We start from the raw sequence: 7,307 nt of genomic DNA on the forward strand, positions 1-7,307 counted from the left end.
AGCCGCGCCTGCCCCCGCATGGCACCATGCGCCGTCACAGTGGATGGACCACACCTTCTCTGAGGGCTCTTCTTGCTGCCGTGTCGGCCCTGTCCAGTCGATGATGAAATCGGCGAGGACTTGCGACTTGATGGTTGTCCTGGGCTCGAAGGTGATGTGGTATTCGAAGAGTTTGGCTGCCCATTTGGCGATATGGACAGACGCCTCCAGATTTCTGAATAATTCGTCGAGTCCCCTGTCCAAGGTGACCCGCACCTTGAACGCTTCGAAGTAGTGGCGCAACTTGCGCGATGCCATGACAACTGCGTAGGCAATTTTTTCCAACTCTGTCATGTTGCATTTGGAAGTCGCGAGGACTTCGGAGACGTAATAAACTGGACACTGCCGAGTTGTGCCCTCTCTATCCTGCTCTTGGACCAACGCTGCGCTGACTGCGTGTGGCGAAGCTGCAACGTAGAGCAACAGAGGTAGCGAGGGATCGGGGCTTGTAAGGGTTGCCAACTCTGACAGGTGCTGCTTGAGTGATGCGAAGGCTGCCGCTTGCTCTAGTCCCCATGCAAAGTCTTTTGTGCAGCGTAGCGTCTTGAGGAAAGGTAGGCTTCGCTCTGCGGACTTGGAAATGAATCTGTTGAGGGCGGCCAATCTGCCTGTCAGACGTTGGACGTCTCTGGCGGACTGCGGAGGCGTCATGTTGATGATATCCTGGATCTTGGTTGGGTTGGCCTCGATCCTGTGGTGCGACACTAGGTAGCCCAGTATCTTCCCTTGCCGAACTCTGAAGACGCACTTCTCGGGGTTTAGGCAAAGTCTCTGCGAGGTCGGCCAGATGATTCTCTTTGTTTTTGTTGGCGACGAATGTCGTCCACATACGTGAAAATGTTCCGGCCTACTTGGCTCTCGAGCACCGTCTTGGTGAGGCAAGAGAAGGTGGACCCAGCGTTCTTTAGTCCCTCCGGCATTCTGACGAAGCAATACGTGCTGAAGGGCGTGATGAAACTGGTACTGGCCTTGTCTTCCTCCTTCATGTATATTTGGTGGTAGCCGAAGAAACAGTCGAGGAGCGACATGACTTCACATCCGGCTGCACTATCGAACGAGTTCCAATTTCAATTCAGATGAGATAGGCAAAGTCTTGGGGCCAATCATACCTAGTCCCATGAGTTCCTGAATCATACTCCTCATCTCATTTCTCATCTCACTTTTTGTGATTAGTGGATCCTCTTCTTTCTTGTCACCATGAATCATTGCCCTTTTTCAGCCTCTTCTTCCAACCTTTTTGCTTCAGTCTCCTCTGAACTCATCATCATCAATGCTTGCAAACACTAAGACAAATCAGGCTTCCTTCCCTTCTCTCAATCAGTAGAACCTCCAACCTCTTTCCTTCCCTTCTCTCAATCAGAAGAACCTCCAACCTCTGTAGCAGCACCACCTCCACTAATCGTAGCAGCAGCCCACTCCCCCCGGCAGCAGCACTTCTTCTTCCACCGTCGGATGAACAAACACTGCAGGGCTGAACCAGGGAGGACCCGCCTGACGTCCTCGCCCTCCGCTGTGCTGGACCGCAGCCGGTGTGGCTGAAGTAAGCTCCCCTCCACCTCTGCCCGCGGTCGTACACTCCCGAGCTCGACCCGTCGCACCCCGACCGAGCTCAGGCCCTGGCGATGGCTTCCGCGGTGGCCACTACGTGGTTCCTGCCGCTGCTTCTGAACTCGTGGTGGCAAAGAGCCTCCGCGTGAGCAGCAGCATGGCAGCACCGCCCAGCGCGGCCGCGGACAGGAGGCAGCGCGCGGCAGACGCAGAGCGCGTGCGGACGCGGAGTGCGGGTGACAGCGTGGCAGAGCTGCAGGTGACGGCTGGCGGCGGCGGGACAGCAGGCAGGAGGAGGATGACGGCCGGCGGCGGCGGGACAGCAGGCAGGAAGAGGATGACGGTGCGGCGGAGCTTCAGGTGACGGCCGGCGGCGGCGCCGCCAGCAGGAGGAAGCACCAAACCCTAGCTCGATACCATGTTGTTTGCTGTGTTAATTTCGTGTGTCGCTCTCCCCAGCACACACACACCTTTTTATCTGCATTATGCACAAAGGACCCTTACAGATGTTCTAATTCCAACAACAAAACATTGGCATGCTCTACACGCAAAGCTCGAAGCTTGGAGGGTAACCTCTCTCGATTTACATTGAATTTGCTACTTGATTTAAACACATTATCTAGAGAGCTTATTGGCACTTTTGCCTGTTAATGTTTATTGTGTTCCTGACTGAGTTTTCTTGGAAAACTACGATCCAGGGAAACATTGCCAGAGCTATCAACACAATACAAGCTAACAAAGTCACCGAAGAGGGGGCATAAGGGATGCAAGGCTGGGCGATCCACTGATTTGGGGCGGATCAGCAGGTTCGTGAATTGAGATTATAGCGTGGGAGATTAGAAGGGCAACCTTTTTTTGTATGAGACAAGTTGTAATGGTTTATTTACTTAGATCCCATAACCATGCCTGGTTATTGCTTGTATTTGGTCAGACACGCCGTGCAGTGCAAGGAAGTTGTTACACATTCCAAGTTTTTACCCTCGATGTGGTCTGTCCTAATAAATTTCCTTCCCTGATATTTTTTGCCCTTTTCAAGTTCTAATCAGTCATGTGTGTTCCATTGGAGCATCTTGTGTTATCGTTCTATTATGTTTACTCAAGATGGTTGGGCTTGTGCATCAACTCTACAGAGAGCTACAGCTACACTCGAAGCGAATGCATTTTTGTTCAACGGCAAGAGAACTTTACATCATTACCATCGTGCCAGAAGAAAATTTGGGCCCCTGCATTAAAGAAACTCCGTGGTTTTATTGAACTTTATAACGTAAGAATACGCAGGAGATCTATATCTTTTTTATACCCTCATCTGAATCAAATTTCCTTGTTCATAGTCTAAAATGAATTATATTTTGGGACGGATGGAGTACATGTTATACATGCTGCAGATCTCTGTGTAGATATCAAATACTGCTATAAAATATGTCCATTTGTTGTTTCTGGTGGATAAAGGATAGCAGTGACCAGTTCACCAAGGAGCGCCTTGATGCCATCAACGACGATTTGAAGTTGTACCGCTGCCACACCATCAAGAACTACACGCATACCTCCACCAAGGCCCTGAACCTGACAAAGCAAATTAACACACTAAAGAGGCAACAATTAGGTGCCTCAAATCTGTAACCTGTAGCATTTATAAGCGTGTGGCTTTATTGTTGAAATCCTGATGTTTATCGTTCTCTATAAACACAAAACTGAACAAATAACCTCGCTGCAATGAATAAACTCAGGTGTTCAGTGTAAATCTGTTGGTTGTGCCCCATGCTGCATTGAGTTGGACAGTACAAGCATTTCAGACTTGTTGGGTAAATAATATCATGTCGACACTGAAGGTGTCCAGTTTTCATCCATTTTTCTTGTCGGTTTCTTTCATGCAACTTGACTATCATTTGTAATGCGCATCCACCAAACTGACTGACTGCTTCTATTCTGATCATCTTAGTAACCAGCAAATCGGATTTCCTATTTCACATCTATACTGAAGAAAATGGATGTTGAGAAATGAAGAGCACTGTCACAGGCCTCCCACAGGTAACTCATGTTACGCGCCACAACAAGTTTTTAAGACAACAGGTAATGATACTCACTACAAAAGGGAAGGTGAAACACATATGACCGACCCTCACATGAAAAGATAGGCATGCCAATTTTCGCTCACTAACAAATCAGTAAAAGTGAAATTCATCTCCACTTGAAATCCCACTATTAGAGAGTAGTGCCTTCGCTTCTCATGTTCAGTCAACTTGACTGGGTACATGCAGACTGCAAAGAATGGGCTCGCGCAGAAGCTTTCCATCGCCCGCCCACCCGCCCCTACTTCCGCGACTCAATCTGGATCCTTCCGCAGATGCAGCCAACCATTACAGCTCGTCAGTATCCTTCCGCAAATGCAGCCGCTTATGGTGACTCGCCCCTTCCACGACTGCATGGTGGCTCCTTCTCCCGAGCGGGGCTGCAACTACCTCCGCCTATGGTGGCTCCATGATCTCTGCAAGCGTCTTGAGAAATCTAGGCGACCTATAGGTCAGTCACACAGAGAGAGAGGTCGTTGTTTTTCCTTGACCTCCGCCGAGATATGATTTTTCTATTTAACCATTACTAATTATCAGGCATAGCATCGGTCGGAGCGAGGGTGAGCAGGAGACCCTATCTACAGAGCGGCGCGTCGTCCAGAGCGAGGGTGAGCAGTGGAGAAGAACATACGACGGCCATATCGCACATCACTACATCAGCACGGTGAGTCTTTGTTCCACTCCGTCTATTAGTTTGGCCTTGCTTTTGTGCATGCCATTTAGTTCAACATATTAGGCCTACCATTATCTGATGAATGTGTTATTGCTTGTTTCCGAGATTTTTTCCAAATTCATGTGTCGAGATTTTACAATGTTTAGTCGTTGAGTTCCCTACTATTCATGCTGGCAAGCCTCCCAATGCTCGTGTATCAGTTTATAGTGCACTGATGCTCGGAAGTTTATCAACATGTATTAGTTAGTGCACTAATGCCTGTGTTTCAGTTTAGGGCATCAGTCTGCTGTTAGCGCACTAGCAGAATTCAATGGGTTTTATCAGTTGCAAATCATATATCCGACATTGTATGTAGATCTGTAGGTCGCGCTCTCGCTTCCACGTGATCTGTAGCGACGTACGTCGTGCTTGCATTGCGTCTACAGGTCACGCTTGCTGCTCGCCTTCACATCGTCTTCTGTAGCAGCGGATGTTCGTTCTGGCGTGGTCCGTGCTTGTAGTAGCCGATCTCTATCAGCGCTTCTCCACGTACATCGGATTAAGCCATGAACGAGGAACATGGTACCTGAGCGAGCATGACATGAATATAAAGGATTTCAAATGTGAGCTTTCCATGGATATTTCTGCATTGATATACAAAGTGCATATCATCTCTGAGAAGAGTCACCACAGTTGGTTTGGCACTTCTTTCCATCATACTCTCCAGGGTAATCACAGATCCCACAGGTTCCAGAAGCTTTGTAGCCAGGCCAGTACCTTCCAATACCTTGTCCATTTATCCATAGTTGACCTTTACCCATGCTACTCATATCCAAAGCTAATGGCTCATCACCATCAGGTGCATTGAAGAAAGCCTGCACAGGATACAATAAACGATCGTTTTGTAAAATAAAATGTTTTTCCCACATGGAAAGCGATTAAACTTATGATCTTCCTTACCTTGAACCATGACAGAGGCTGCTTCTGAACAGGTTCTCCCCACTCTACTGAAGAGCTGCCACTAAGTGAATGAAGACTCAAAGCCTCACCTTTCAGACCAACCTAGACAAGTACAGAGTTATTTAGGTTCACATGTTTCACACATCATACATAAGGTTAAGGTTCATAACAATGACAGTAGTAACCTTATAGGTCTATTTCTGCCATGTGAGATCTCTTCTTCCATCATTTAGGCCATCCAGTGTCACATGACCTAGAATTCCAGCACTCCAAGTCTCAAAATGTTCTCCCACATTCTGCAGTGAAGGTTAACGGAATAAATCTCGAAAGGTCCACACAGCTTAGAGCCAAGAGTACTATCAGCTATTGGAAAAAACAGTCCACTTACCGGGAGACCAACTGCTATACTTAAGCATGAAATATTGTTACTGCCTGACCAAAGTTTCACATTTCCAATATATGTCAATTTTGGATCTTCTACACTTCCATACACAGTCCCTGCCAATGAATTAGAGAGCATGATGAAAATCAAAAGGATATAGAGAGAGAGACAAAGACAGAGAGAGTCTTTTGTTTTACCTGTTAGTTGTCCATTAACGAAAATATGCAAAGCATGACCAGCTGACATAACAGTTAGCATAGGATTCTTCCCATTGCTGAGAAACTGCTCATTCTGAGCAATATCAACACTGAAAGTAAAATCTTTAGCATCTTCAAAATGTAAAAGTTATTATTAGATTTTTTGAGGAGTTAGGGACTTGGAGTACTCACTATGTTGTATACCATAAGTAGTTTGTGTTATCCCTTGTCACATTTATCTGTTCCATTAACCCAACTGTTGCAAATGATTCGTCACCCAAGAAGTTTATATCCTCATTGTATGATTGCCATGTGAATCCTCCAGCACATTCCATTTTCATTTGTGAAATCTAACTTCCAACCTGTATAAACATATCAACATAAACAGTTTTTCGCCAAGAATTATACAGTACAATAGCACCAAGGAAATGTTGTATGAACTCAATATTAGGGAAACCATACAATTTAAGAAAGCAACCCAATTAAAATAAGAACAAAAGGAAGTTGTAGAATGAACAAAAAGAATCAGGTGCCCAATCTCACGCTAGCGGTGTTGTAGACTGTTGTTTTGCAGTGTGGGAGAATACTTATGGACCAGGGAGGTAGATCATAATGCATTCCATTGAATGATACCCTAGCATAAGATACTTTATCCTTGTTCTCAAGGAAGGCCACACAAGCATCGGTGCTTGATCTAAAAACAGATGCCTAAAAAGGAAATTACCAAGTCAGTCATGTACAAAACATTATTGTGTTCAAGAGCAGAAAACATTAAAAACATGTATTTGATGGGTTCCATGCATTCAATACAACTAAATCTTGTGATTGAATACGTTTATTTGAGAAGCTTTGTCCTTATTTTACATTTGTTTGCTGTAAAATACTTAAGTTATTGCTTTATATTAAATTGTTTGTTGTCAACTAAAATGTGTGTGTATACATACACGTATATGGACTTGTACACATAGTTCTATATAAAATCTGTCATACCTTAATTTTTGTGCGTCCTCCACCACATGCTCATTGGAGTATATTTCCTTCTATCTTGATCGTGCCATTGGATCAGTATATTTAGATATATTTTATTTGCAATATTTGTAGGACTGTTTCACCTTGATGGATTCTTTAGACGAGACAAATGAAGTACCCGTTGATGATAGCCAATTGGACAAGCATTCAACAGTTGATAATGAATCACCTCTCGATGGAAAAATAGATGAGCATACCAGACTTCCTATACATCCTATTGAAGAAGATATATTTGGAACACAGATAAATTATCTAGCGCCAATAGATGAATGCAAATTTGCATTGCATCATAATAAACCAAAAAAGGACATGGCGACTGTAATTGTTCAAGAAGGTATTACAATCATGTATTAGTTACCTCTACTATTACTATTTGATCAGTTCGTAGTTTTAAATAAACTAATTAACTTCAATCATTCTATGTATGATTG

At 45.0% G+C, this 7,307-nt stretch overlaps 1 pseudogene; it reads right to left on the bottom strand.

The window, feature by feature from the left end:
• Positions 1-4,976: 4,976 nt before the first annotated feature.
• On the bottom strand, positions 4,977-6,196 carry LOC103652555 (beta-galactosidase 2-like; annotated as a pseudogene).
• Between the last annotated feature and the right edge of the window lie 1,111 nt (positions 6,197-7,307).

This window comes from Zea mays, chromosome 3 (assembly GCF_902167145.1).
Source record: "Zea mays cultivar B73 chromosome 3, Zm-B73-REFERENCE-NAM-5.0, whole genome shotgun sequence".
Classification (NCBI taxonomy): Eukaryota; Viridiplantae; Streptophyta; class Magnoliopsida; order Poales; family Poaceae; genus Zea; species Zea mays.